Raw genomic sequence first — 13,359 nt, 5'->3', positions numbered from 1 at the left:
GTAAAAGAGGAACTAAAGGACTATTTCTTATAACGTGTTAGGGCAATTATTTGTTACTACGTAACAGGCCTGTATACCCTACCTAGACTAACACTTAAAGGTATAAGTAACCTACGTAACTTTAACATGCGCTATAGAGAGGAGGATAGTGCTTACGCTAGGATTTAGCGCCTAGTGCTACAATAGTACAGGAAGTTAGAGAACTAGGTAGGAGTGCTACTTAGTATAATCCCCCTAAGCAAATAGATATAGAAAGAGGGTATAAGGTTATTAATAAACTATAGGATACTAGTGCTAAAAGAAATTAAAGATGTCCTAGCTAGCTCTCTGTAAGGAAGTAGAGAAGTAGCTAAAAAGAAAGTAGAGGAGGAGAGGGTGACACAAGAGATTAAGAATCTAGGTTGTAACTAGCTACCTAGGACTATATCCTACGCTAGACGCGCCTAGACTATACTACTAGATAGGAGTGTAGTTTAGAATAGAGGACTATTAAGGGTAGGAAGTATAGTAAGGGAGTTATAGAGTTATAAGAAGAGGACAGAGGATATACTAGATACTACCCTAGGAGAAATTAAATTAGCTACCTATATCCTAGAGGAAGAATCCCTAGTAGAATCGCCTATGCAAAGGATAATAAGAGCCTAAGGAAGACACGCCGCCTAGCTCTTAAAAAGGATAGGAGAGAACGTTTACTAGGAATTTAGAATTATTAGTTAATATATAGTAGTAGGCCTATAACTATAGGATACTAATATAGAGGTAATAAATAAATTACGCAACTTATTACCTAGACTGCTTAAGAAACTTAATAAGACTCTAGACACTAAGATAATAATACTAGAAGAAGAGGGTGTTACTAAAGATAAGTATACTATAGTTAAGAATAAAGCGCCCTATTAGTGTAAAAACTAACGCTCTATACTATAATTAATTGCTGCTAGGATTAGGAGTAGCGCACTTAATAATACTAAGTAAAGGAAGCTAGTTAAAGCATAGTACTACAAAGTTACTAATTATAGCACTATCTAGGACGCTAAGGGGAGGATAGTGCAGGATTTAAATTAGGTATGCTTTAGCTACTTAAAATTTATTACTAGCAAGATAGGGCTCTATACTTAGACTCTAAACGTAGAGGTAAGTAATAGATAGCTAAACGTGCTATACTATAAGCCTAGAGAATAGGGAAATTTGCAAGCTAACCTAGTTACTATAGTAGCTTTTACTAAGCTATTTAACTAAGATTACACCTCTAAGCATTTACAAGCTTATTACTACTAGCTAAAGAAGATAGTACTAATAATTAACTAGGCCTAACTATAACAGGTAATAAGATTTAAGTAGAGTTACTAAGGCTTCTTATAGAAAGGAAGCATAACCCTAGACACCTTTACCTAGATCTATAAAGACCTAGAACTAGTAAGGATAGTAGATAAGTGCTTTAAGATATATAAATAGCACTTAAGGGAGATAAAGTAGGTAGCTAATTTAGGGTAGTGTAGGACTATATACTACTCTATTGTTTAATAGCTAGTGTAAGGGGATATAGGATACTAGCTCTAATACACTATAATCTAGGAAACTATAAACCTAATCTTATACCTATACTATACTAAGTACGCCTAGGCAGGAGACTAGACCTTCTTTTGTCACGTGGACGTGAACCTTTCTAAGGCAGCGTAGTTAGGACAAGGGCTTAAGATAATCTAAGGCTTAGTTTCTTTTAATAATAAGGACTAAGATAACTATACTAAGCTTCTAATTAGGTTTAAAGAAGTATAGAAGAATTAGGTAAATTAGATAGATAGAGGATTAAGGAGGAACAAGAGGGCCTATATCTAAGCATAGGAAGATAGGGTGCACTAGCCTAAAGAGCTAAGGGAGAAGTGCCCTACAGTAAAATAGGAGAAGGAGATCTACTAAAAAGGATAGGTAAGGATTATAAGCCTAGTAATACCGCATAGATCTACTAGACCTACTACTTAAACGCGGTGTATAGTTCTACTATAGTATATAAAAGTGTAGGACAATATAATAATAATAGAGGTGCTAGAGATAGGGATATATGTAGAGATTGCACTAGCCTACCTATAGATAAGTATAGCCCTAAAGACTCTATTAGGGCACCTAGTTAAATATAGTAGAGTCTAATAGTAGTTTCCTAGGGACATCTAGGCTACCTACCTAACCTAGATCTTAAAGGCAATTATATATTAGGTTTAATAGGATAACCCTTTAGTAAAGGTAGAGATCTAGAAGTACCTAATAGGAGATTTAAATAGAGAAAAGATAGGAGCATAGATTAGGAAGAGTTAGGTTAAGATAGTAAAAGAGTTAAAGAAAAATTAGGCTATCTATATTAAGAATAAGAAGCTTGCATTTAGCAAGGACAAGGATGCTAGGGTACTAGACTAATCCTACTTTAGCACAAAGGGAGTATAGCCTACTAAGGCAGGAGAGTAGTAGAGGTATAATAGATAGATTAAGCAATTAGAGACTCTAGATACTGTTAAAAAGCATCTAGGAGCTATTAAGGAGGAACAGAAGGCGGAGGGATCTAGGCGTCTAGGGCTAGGCTATCTAGGAAGTCTAGCTAGGGCGCGGAGGAGAACTATCTTATTAAGTTTAGGTTCAAGATTAGAGACCCTAGATACTCCTACTCCCTTACCTAAAGCTTAACAAGCTAGGAACTAGGGTCGCAGACTAGGAGGAGGAGAGTAAGGTCCAAGCTTAATAGGGCTAAGCTTAAAGGAGGGGGAGGTTTGTGCTGTAGTAAGGGATATATAGGAGGAAAATAAGGCTTAGCCTAAAAGGTTAGGTGGATTAAATAGTATAAAGGTATAAAGGATTAGAGGATAGGATAATAACAACTCTAGCAGACTTGACTTTAACTCTACAATATTATTATTTTACTTATATTGCTATATTAAACCCCTATCCTCTACTATGGGATCACTACTATTAAACCTTGCCCCTCCCACTTCTCCTGGTTTGAATAGGTTACTCTCCCTGACGGTATAGTAGTAGTAAGTTCCCCTTAATTTTTATTTTCTTTATAGCAAGTTCTAACTATATCTAGGGCGCGTATATAAGTCCTACTATTATAGCTATAAGACCTATACTTAATTAGAAGCTATTCTTACTAATAATCCTAATATTTACTAAGCCCTTTATAACTAGCTTTAGTTTTATTATAGTTACTAGGAGGATTGCCTCTATATTACAAAGAAGGGGACCCTTAGCACCTTTATAGGGAAACCTACTAAAGGCACCTATTACTAGTTTATACTATAGTTCTACTAGCTCTACTATTATTTTAAGGATCTTATATTAAGGGCTTAAACTAATAACGCTATTACTCTACTTACCCCTACTACCTACTCGCGCGCCTATAATTAGTATTAGCTTAGTGCTATTATTCTATCTACTACTAGTGCTCTAGTATTTCTACTTTAGTCTACTATTACGCCTTTATATAGTAGTTATAGTAACAATAATATTATATAGCTTACTACTACTACTAGTATTACCTTCTAGCATATTAACTAGCGTATAAATAAGACCTAGGCCTAAACTAACCTTTATATTAATAAGCTTAAGAGCGCTACTAAGCGTACTACCTAAGGTATTAAGACTCTTATTATTAGTATTAATTTTCCCTTATTCCCTTTATATCTATTCTAATATTTGCTTTCTTTAGGCCTAGGGTACTATATATTAGCAAGCTATTAAAGCACTACCCTCCTCCTACTACTACTACTACTACTACTTGTACTTGTTAACTAAGTCTTCCCCTACCTATAACGCGCGTAAGCGTTACTACTATTACTAAGAGATATAGAGGCGTTAGAATAATATAAATAATAGTTTAGGGGGGGCTAAAGGGGGGTTAGTTATAGATAGTAATAGTATAGATACTACTACCTAATTATTAGCTATATTATAAAACTTTAGTAGTAGGGCACTTACCTAGAGTGTTATAAGGATAAATAGTAGATATCTTTAATACCTTTCTACTTCTTAATTATAATAAAGGTCTAAGTTATTATTCTAGTTTCCTTTTACCCTTACTTCCTAGCTTTTATATATATTAGGCTATTATTATATATAGCATCCCTATACTATTCCTTAAACCTATCTAGAGCCTTAGTATCCTATACTACCTTTAGTAGGTACTATATTAGATTAATATACCCCTTTTATTTTACTAGGACTTAATACTTCCCTTTTTCTCTTGTATTCTTTATATAAAGGATCTCTTCTACTTCCTATTTATCTAGCGTTATATCTTTATTTTCTAGAGTAACTATTAGACCTAGTTATAAGTCCTAAAGCTTCTAGCTTAGTAGTAGGTTATTAGTAGCTCTCTCTAGTAGATCTATATATATAGTCTTATACAAGCTTCCTAGTAAGTCTAATACTACTATAAGTAAAGTAGGAACTTATATTACTCTATACTTTACCTATAGCTAGTTAAACCTTTTACTTAGTTAGTTTATCTTTATATTACGTATTATAAACTAAACTATATTACCTTTTAGGAACTTTTTAGCTAGGCGTTAAGACTAGTTTATTACTTTCTATTATTATTACTATTAGAATATAATAGTAGCTTACGCTAGCTCTACACCCCTTTATAGGTGTAATAAGAATGTTATAGCCTCTCTATAAGGATTCTTAGGCTTTACTAGTAGTAATATTATCTTTTATAGCGTGTCTATAGTATACCTATTTAAAAGTAGATTTAGGCTAACACTAGTTATACTAAAGTCCCTATTATTAAGTGTAAGTTAGCAGGCTAGTAGGTAGTTAGGCTAGTTAGTTTGCTTAAAGCATACTATTATACGTAGCACTACCTACACTTCTTAGTTTGCCTGCTCTGTCCTGCTATCTATCTAGGGCTAGTATATAGTAGATAGTAACTAGTTTATCTTTATTGTCTAGTATAATATTATCTAGAAAGATCCTAACTAGTTAGAGCCTTAGTTAGTAATAATAGAGGATAGGAAGCCCTAGAACCGCTACTAGTTGTCCTAGAAGATCCTTGCACAATAATTAGCTACTATAGAGACTGTTGCTTTAAGCTAAACGTATTTAGACAATCTATTAGTAATAACTAACAGGAACTAAGGTTTGCTATTATCTTTTATAGGTAGATTAACTATAAAGTCTATAGATATTTAGGACTAGTATCGTGACGTAACTAGTATAGGTTATAACAGACCCTATTAGCGCTTCTAGGAGATGTAAGCACTATAATAATAGTAGTTCCAGATATACTGCGCAACGTCTCCTAACATTCTATCCTAATAATAGTCGCGGCGCAGTATTTAAAATATTATATTCTTTCCTAGATATCCTACTAAACCTAATTTATATACTTACTATATAATAGTAGTTATAAGGGGTTCCTATATTAGTAACTAAATAACGCCCCTCTAAAGCAAAGTGCTGTGTGCGCTAATTATATAGTCCCTAATCTATTACTTTGTATTAGCTAAACCTAGGAAAGACCTAGCGCCTTTCTAAACTGTATTAAGATGTACTTAGTATATCTTATCTTCTAGTACTGCTTTGTCCTATAGTGTCTACATATGCAGGTTAGTAAAGAGGCTAGCGCCCTTTAGTAACTTAGACGCCTCCTCTGCTTCTAATACTATAACCTAAATTAATTTAGGGCGTATTACTAACTATAGTGTTGCTTTAGAGGAGTTTAAATCTTATAGTTACCTACTTAAGGTATTAGGTTATCCTAAAAGATAGCTAGGTCTATACTATAGGATGTACTAATATTTTAAAAGTTCCTCTACCTAGTAGCACTATTACTTACTTAAGCTTTAAAGGCTAGTAAAGTACTCTAGGTTTTTATAGTCTATAAATATTATAAATAGCTTATAAACGCTCTATAACTCTACTAACTAACTTTTAAGATACTTAATAATAGCTAGTAATTCCTTATTATATATAGTATAGTTTCGCCTCCCTAGTGTTAGTGCTATAGAGTAGTAAGTAACTAGGCGCTAGACGCCCCTAACTTTTTAAGATAAGCAACCCCTAAGAGCGTATCCTAAATAGTCTACTTCTAATAATATTTCTTTAGCTAGGTCCTATTATATTAGTACTAGTCTAGATATAAATACCTTTTTTAGTGTATTAAATATACTCTATTCTTCCTCTCCCTATTAGAATAGGGTGTCCTTTCTAGTTAGTTAGTTTAAAGGCGCTATAACTTTAGAAAACTTTATAATAAAATTATAGTAGAAGTTAGTAAAACCTAGAAAACTCCTTACCTCTCTTATATTCCTAGGGGATTCCTATTCCTATACTACCCTAAGCTTTTTAGGGTTAGGTCTAAGTAATTTACCTGCCTTAATAATATAGCCTAGGTAGCGTACCTTCTTAATACTAAAAGTATATTTCTCTAAGTCTAGGTGTAGTCCTACTTCTTTTAATAGTATAAGTATATACTTTACTTTTTCTATATAGTTAAACTAGTCTCCTCCTAAATAAATTAGGATATTATTAAGGTAGGCTATTATATATAATCTAAGTAACTCTATAAGCGTAGTATTAATAAATTATTAGAAAGTAGATAGCGCACTACTAAGACTAAATAGATATACTAACTATTTATATAACCTAAACTAGGTGCAGAAAGCTATTAAGGACTTATAACCTTCTACTATTCTAACTTTATAAAAGGTAGCGTAAATATCTACTTTTATAAACTAATTTATACTAGATAGTGTACGCAAAGTTTCCTTAATAAGTAGTAGTAGGTATTAGTCTAATATTATTATGCTATTAAGTATCTAGTAATCTATATAAAGGCGCTAACTACCTAATAGCTTCTTTACTAATAATACTAGAGCTCTAGCTATAGAAGAGCTTGCTTAGATCTAGCCCTTGTCTATTAATCTAGTAAGTTATGTTCTTAGTTCTAGCAATTAATCACGCGATATAGGGTATAGGGGACTCTATAGGGGGTTAGGCTAGGTTCTATCTAGGAGAGTTATTAACTAAATATAGTAATCTATACTACCTTAATAAGGTAGCAAACTACTTGCTAACTCTTTATTAAATAGGTCCTTAAACTCTTATAGTTCTAGCAGCAACTTTATCTTTTTAGTTTTATACTTAGGTTTATAGGGAACTATATTACTAGTAACCTAGATAGTATGTATATTAATAGGACTTCCCTTATTAACACTTCCTAGATATTTTATTAGGCGTAAGTTATATATTACCTATAAAATATCTAGTACATTTATTATAAAAATTTATACCTATATATCTTCCTATTAGGATCCTTAATTTAGAAACCCTACTATAACTAAACCTAAGATAATAGAGATATAGGTAGGATATAGGCGTCTCCTGCTCTCTTATACTACTATATTTCCTACCTTCCTAATTATTAATTCGCCTTATAGAATGTCTATAACAATACCCTCTCTATATAGCTATAGTCTGCCTAGTATTAGTTAATAGGAGAGACTAGGTACTATATAGGCTAAAAGCTAAGACCGCTAACTATCTAAATTATAGTCTAATACTACTAACTGTAAAATTCTTGTACCCTTAGCAATTCCCTAGGCATGTTATAAGGGTCGCGGGGGAATATCTATAAAGTTCCTACTAGTCTATCTTGCTAACTTTTCCTTAACTACACTAAAACACTAGCACCCTAAATTAACTATTGCTTGCACGTTCTCTACTCTACCTAGGAGGAGGGGAATAAAGAAAGGAGGATTATTTAACCTAGCCTTAATATCTAGGGGACACTTAATAGCCTCTACTATTAATAATTCCTCTATTATAGTGTCCTCCTTATACCCCTAACTTAGCCTAAAGTTAGGGGCAGCTAGTTTCCTAAATTAGGGCCGCTTACTAATACTGCAACTATCTTAACACCTACTAGTTGCAGTAATAGGGTATTAGGGCATGCACACACAAAATAATTACCCTATCTACACTAGGTGTAGACCTTTGCTAGTTTCTATATATTAAACAGGTCCTGTAGGATCTAGTTAGGACGTAATATTAGTAGTTTAGTAGGTGCACTTAATAAGGCTGCTACTTCTACTATATTTGTGTTACTATCCTAATCTAAGTTAGTGTTATAGACTAGCCTTAAGGGAGAATGCAATAAGCGTTAATAATAGTATTTAGTATCTTAAAGGAGAGGTAAGCCCTTAGCGCCTTTTTATAGGTGTGTAATATATTCGCTTAGTAGTAGTGTTAGACTTAGTCTATCTTATGTTAGACCTAGGCTTAGGCATAAGCCTAACCCCTTTATATACCCCTAACCTTCCCTATAAACTATTATAAAATTGTCTTTCTAGGGGTTTAGGGTTATATCTTTGTACCCTATAATCTATTTTAGGCTTTATTTCTATATATTCTTAGGTTTTGTTATTATATCTTTATATTCCTTCCTAATTTATAACAGGCCTATATATTAAGTAGTACGCGCGTATAGCGTCTATATACTTATTTTAGCACCCTACTATAAAAGTTCTAATATAGCTATCCCCCCCCCTACTATAAATTTCCTAAACTTACTTTGTAACATAACAGATTTTCCCTACTAATTAGCCCTCTTTCTACCTTCTCTATATTAATCCTGCCTATTTAGCCTCTATTATATCCTTATCTACTACTACTAGTGCTAGTAGTAGGGATCTACTATAAGGTAGTTAGACCCTACGCTAGGCCTACTAAGATAAGGTGCGTACTTCTAGTATTCTCCCTATGTTTCCTGTACTAACTTTTGCTTAGCACACGCCTCCCTAAATATAGCTACTTAGCAGCTTATTAATTCTAGTAACTTAGATAATAAGGAGTATAATAGTAGCTTTATAAAGCTGCTTCCTTATAATTAGTATATTAACTAGCTTTATCTCTTTAGTAAGTGTAACTATTAGGAAGGTAGTAGTAAGTTCCCCTTAATTTTTATTTTCTTTATAGCAAGTTCTAACTATATCTAGGGCGCTTATATAAGTCCTACTATTATAGCTATAAGACCTATACTTAATTAGAAGCTATCCTTACTAATAATCCTAATATTTACTAAGCCCTTTGTAACTAGCTTTAGTTTTATTATAGTTACTAGGAGGATTGCCTCTATATTATAAAGAAGGGGACCCTTAGCACCTTTATAGGGAAACCTACTAAAGGCACCTATTACTAGTTTATACTATAGTTCTACTAGCTCTACTATTATTTTAAGGATCTTATATTAAGGGCTTAAACTAATAACGCTATTACTCTACTTACCCCTACTACCTACTCGCGCGCCTATAATTAGTATTAGCTTAGTGCTATTATTCTATCTACTACTAGTGCTCTAGTATTTCTACTTTAGTCTACTATTACGCCTTTACGTAGTAGTTATAGTAATAATAATGTTATATAGCTTACTACTACTACTAGTGTTACCTTTTAGCGTATTAACTAGTGTATAAACAAGACCTAGGCCTAAACTAACCTTTATATTAATAAGCTTAAGAGTGCTACTTAGCGCACTACCTATAGTATTAAGACTCTTATTATTAGTATTAATTTTCCCTTATTCCCTTTATATCTATTCTAATATTTGCTTTCTTTAGGCCTAGGGTACTACGTATTAGCAAGCTATTAAAGCACTACCCTCCTCCTACTACTACTACTACTACTACTACTTGTACTTGTTAACTAAGTCTTCCCCTACCTGTAACGCGCGTAAGCGTTACTACTATTACTAAGAGATATAGAGGCGTTAGAATAATATAAATAATAGTTTAGGGGGGGCTAAAGGGGGGTTAGTTATAGATAGTAATAGTATAGATACTGCTACCTAATTATTAGCTATATTATAAAACTTTAGTAGTAGGGCACTTGCTTAGAGTGTTATTAGGATAAATAAAAGATATCTCTAATACCTTTCTACTTCTTAATTATAACAAAGGTCTAAGTTATTATTCTAGTTTCCTTTTACCCTTACCTCCTAGCTTTTATATATATTAGGCTATTATTATATATAGCATCCCTATACTATTCCTTAAACCTATCTAGAGCCTTAGTATCCTATACTACCTCTAGCAGGTGCTATATTAGATTAATATACCCCCTCTATTTTACTAGGACTTAATACTTTCCTTTTCCTCTTGTATTCTTTATATAAAGGATCTCTTCTACTTCCTATTTATCTAGTATTATATCTTTATTTTCTAGAGTAACTATTAGACCTAGTTATAAGTCCTAAAGCTTCTAGCTTAGTAGTAGGTTATTAGCAGCTCTCTCTAGTAGATCTACATGTATAGTCTTATATAAGTTCCCTAGTAAATCTAATACTACTATAAGTAGAGTAGGGACTTCTATTACTCTATACTTTACCTATAGCTAGTTAAACCTTTTACTTAGTTAGTTTATCTTTATATTACGTATTGTAAACTAAACTATATTACCTTTTAGGAACTTTTTAGCTAGGTATTAGGACTAGTTTATTACTTCCTATTATTATTATTATTAGAATATAATAGTAGCTTACGCTAGCTCTACACCCCTCTATAGGTGCGATAAGAACGCTGTAGCCTCTCTATAAGTATTCTTAGGCTTTACTAGTAGTAATATTATCTTTTATAGTGTGTCTATAGTATACCTATTTAAAAGTAGATTTAGGCTAACACTAGTTATACTAAAGTCCCTATTATTAAGTATAAGTTAGCAGGCTAGCAGGTAGTTAGGCTAGTTAGTTTGCTTAAAGCATACTATTATACGCAGCACTACCTGCACCTCTTAGTTTACCTGCTCTGTCCTGCTGTCTATCTAGGGGTAGTATATAGTAGATAGTAACTAGTTTATCTTTATTATCTAGTATAATATTATCTAGAAGGATCCTAACTAGTTAGAGCCTTAGTTAGTAATAATAGAGGATAGGAAGCCCTAGAACTACTACTAGTTGTCCTAGAAGATCCTTACACAATAATTAGCTACTATAGAGACTATTACTTTAAGCTAAATATATTTAGATAATCTATTAGTAATAACTAATAGGAACTAAGGTTTGCTATTATCTTTTATAGGTAGGTTAACTATAAAATCTATAGATATTTAGGACTAGTATTATAAAGCAACTAGTATAGGTTATAATAGACCCTATTAGCGCTTCTAGGAGATATAAGCACTATAATAATAGTAGTTCTAAATATACTACGCAATATCTCCTAATATTCTATCCTAATAATAGTTGCAGCGTAGTATTTAAAATATTATATTCTTTCCTAGATATTCTACTAAACCTAATTTATATACTTACTATATAATAGTAGTTATAAGGGGTTCCTATATTAGTAACTAAATAACGCCCCTCTAAAGCAAAGTGCTGTGTGCGCTAATTATATAGTTCCTAATCTATTACTTTGTGTTAGCTAGAACTAGGAAAGACCTAGCGCCTTTTTAAACTACATTAAGACGCACTTAGTATATCTTATCTTCTAATACTGCTTTGTCCTATAGTATCTATATATACAGGTTAGCAAAGAGGCTAGCGCCCTTTAGTAACTTAGATGCCTCCTCTGCTTCTAATACTATAACCTAGATTAATTTAGGGCGTATTACTAAATATAGTGTTGCTTTAGAGGAGTTTAAATCTTGTGGTTGCCTACTTAAGGTATTAGGTTATCCTACAAGATAGCTAGGTCTATACTATAGGATATACTAGTATTTTAAAAGTTCCTCTGCCTAGTAGCACTATTGCTTGCTTAAGCTTTAGAGGCTAGTAAAGTACTCTAGGTTTTTATAGTCTGTGAATATTATAAACAGCTTATAAACGCTCTATAGCTCTACTAACTAACTTTTAAGACACTTAATAATAGCTAGTAATTCCTTATTATATATAGTATAGTTTTGTCTCTCTAGTGTTAGTGCTATAGAGTAGTAAGTAACTAGGCGCTAGACGCCCCTAACTTTTTACAATAAGCAACCCCTAAGAGCATATCCTAAATAGTCTGCTTCTAATAATATTTCTTTAGCTAGGTCCTATTATATTAGTACTAGTCTAGATATAAATGCCTTTTTTAGTGTATTAAATACACTCTATTCTTCCTCTCCCTATTAGAATAGTGTGAAGGGCTTGGGCTTATGCCTAAGCCTAGGTCTAACACAAGATGGACCAAGTCTAACACCACTACTAAGCGAACACACTAGACACCTATAAAAAGGCGTAGAGGGCTTACCTCTCCTTTAAGATACTAAATACTATTATTAACGCTTATTGTATTCTCCCTTAAGGCTAGTCTATAATATTTTAGTATCTTCTTCTAAATATACTATAATAGTAATAAGAGATAGACGCGCTAGATATTTAGAATAACTAGGTGCAACCTAATATAGTAGAAAGGCTAATATAATAGGTCTATAGATTAATAGAATAACAGGCTTAAGACTCTGCTATAATAGCTATACTATGTTAATAGAACAAGGAAATACGCAATTAGATTCTATCCTAACCCTCCTCTAAGCCCGCTAGGTTTAATAATATGCTGCCTCTACCCTCCCCCGCCTTACGTTGCAAACCCTTCCTAGTTAGCTTGCTATATAATAGCACTAAGGTAAACTTCTCCTCCTAGCAAATAACTATAGAGTTTAAACTACGTGTAGATAAGGTCTTTATTAGGGATAAGGAGGCAAGGTTTATATATATTTAGTCCTAGTTATTACCTATAGTCTAGTGCGCTATAGCACTATACTTTAAGGATAGTACACGTAAGCGTTAGGATATAAGCAGGTTTCTTAACTACCTAGTATTCTATTATAGCAACTATTACAGGCAGGAGCGCGCCTAAGTTGTGTTAGAATACTTATATTAGGGCTAAAATTAGCCTTTTATAGAGTTCTTTGTAAATTTTATATAGCTCCTTATATAGTTAGGAGGTTTATACTAGGATAATAAATAGAAGCTTTTATAACTTTAGTAATCTCTTAATAGCTATATACGCTTAGTTTCCCTTAATAGGGGAGTCTCTAGGATAAACTATAACGCAGCTATAGAGGAATATAAGATAATTATAGTAGATATTAAAATAGCCTCTCTAGAACTAGGTTTTCTTTAGGCTAGTAAGTCTAAGGAACCCTAGTAGAAGTCTAACTTAGATTAGGACAGCAACATAAATATAGTAGAAGTGGCAGCCTTATTAAGTGCACCTACTAAACTGCTAATATTACGTCCTAACTAGATCCTATAGGACCTATTTAATGCATAGAAACTAGCAAAGGTCTGCACCTAGTATAGATAGGGTAGTTATTTTGTGCGTGCATGCCCTAATACCCTATTACTATAACTAGTAGGTGTTAAGATAGTTGTAGCATTAGCAAGCAGCC

The sequence above is a fragment of the Plenodomus lingam genome, assembly GCF_022343315.1.
Source record: "Plenodomus lingam strain CAN1 chromosome Unknown contig_3, whole genome shotgun sequence".
In the NCBI taxonomy this organism is placed as follows: Eukaryota; Fungi; Ascomycota; class Dothideomycetes; order Pleosporales; family Leptosphaeriaceae; genus Plenodomus; species Plenodomus lingam.
Note: the sequence above shows the minus strand (reverse complement) of the source record.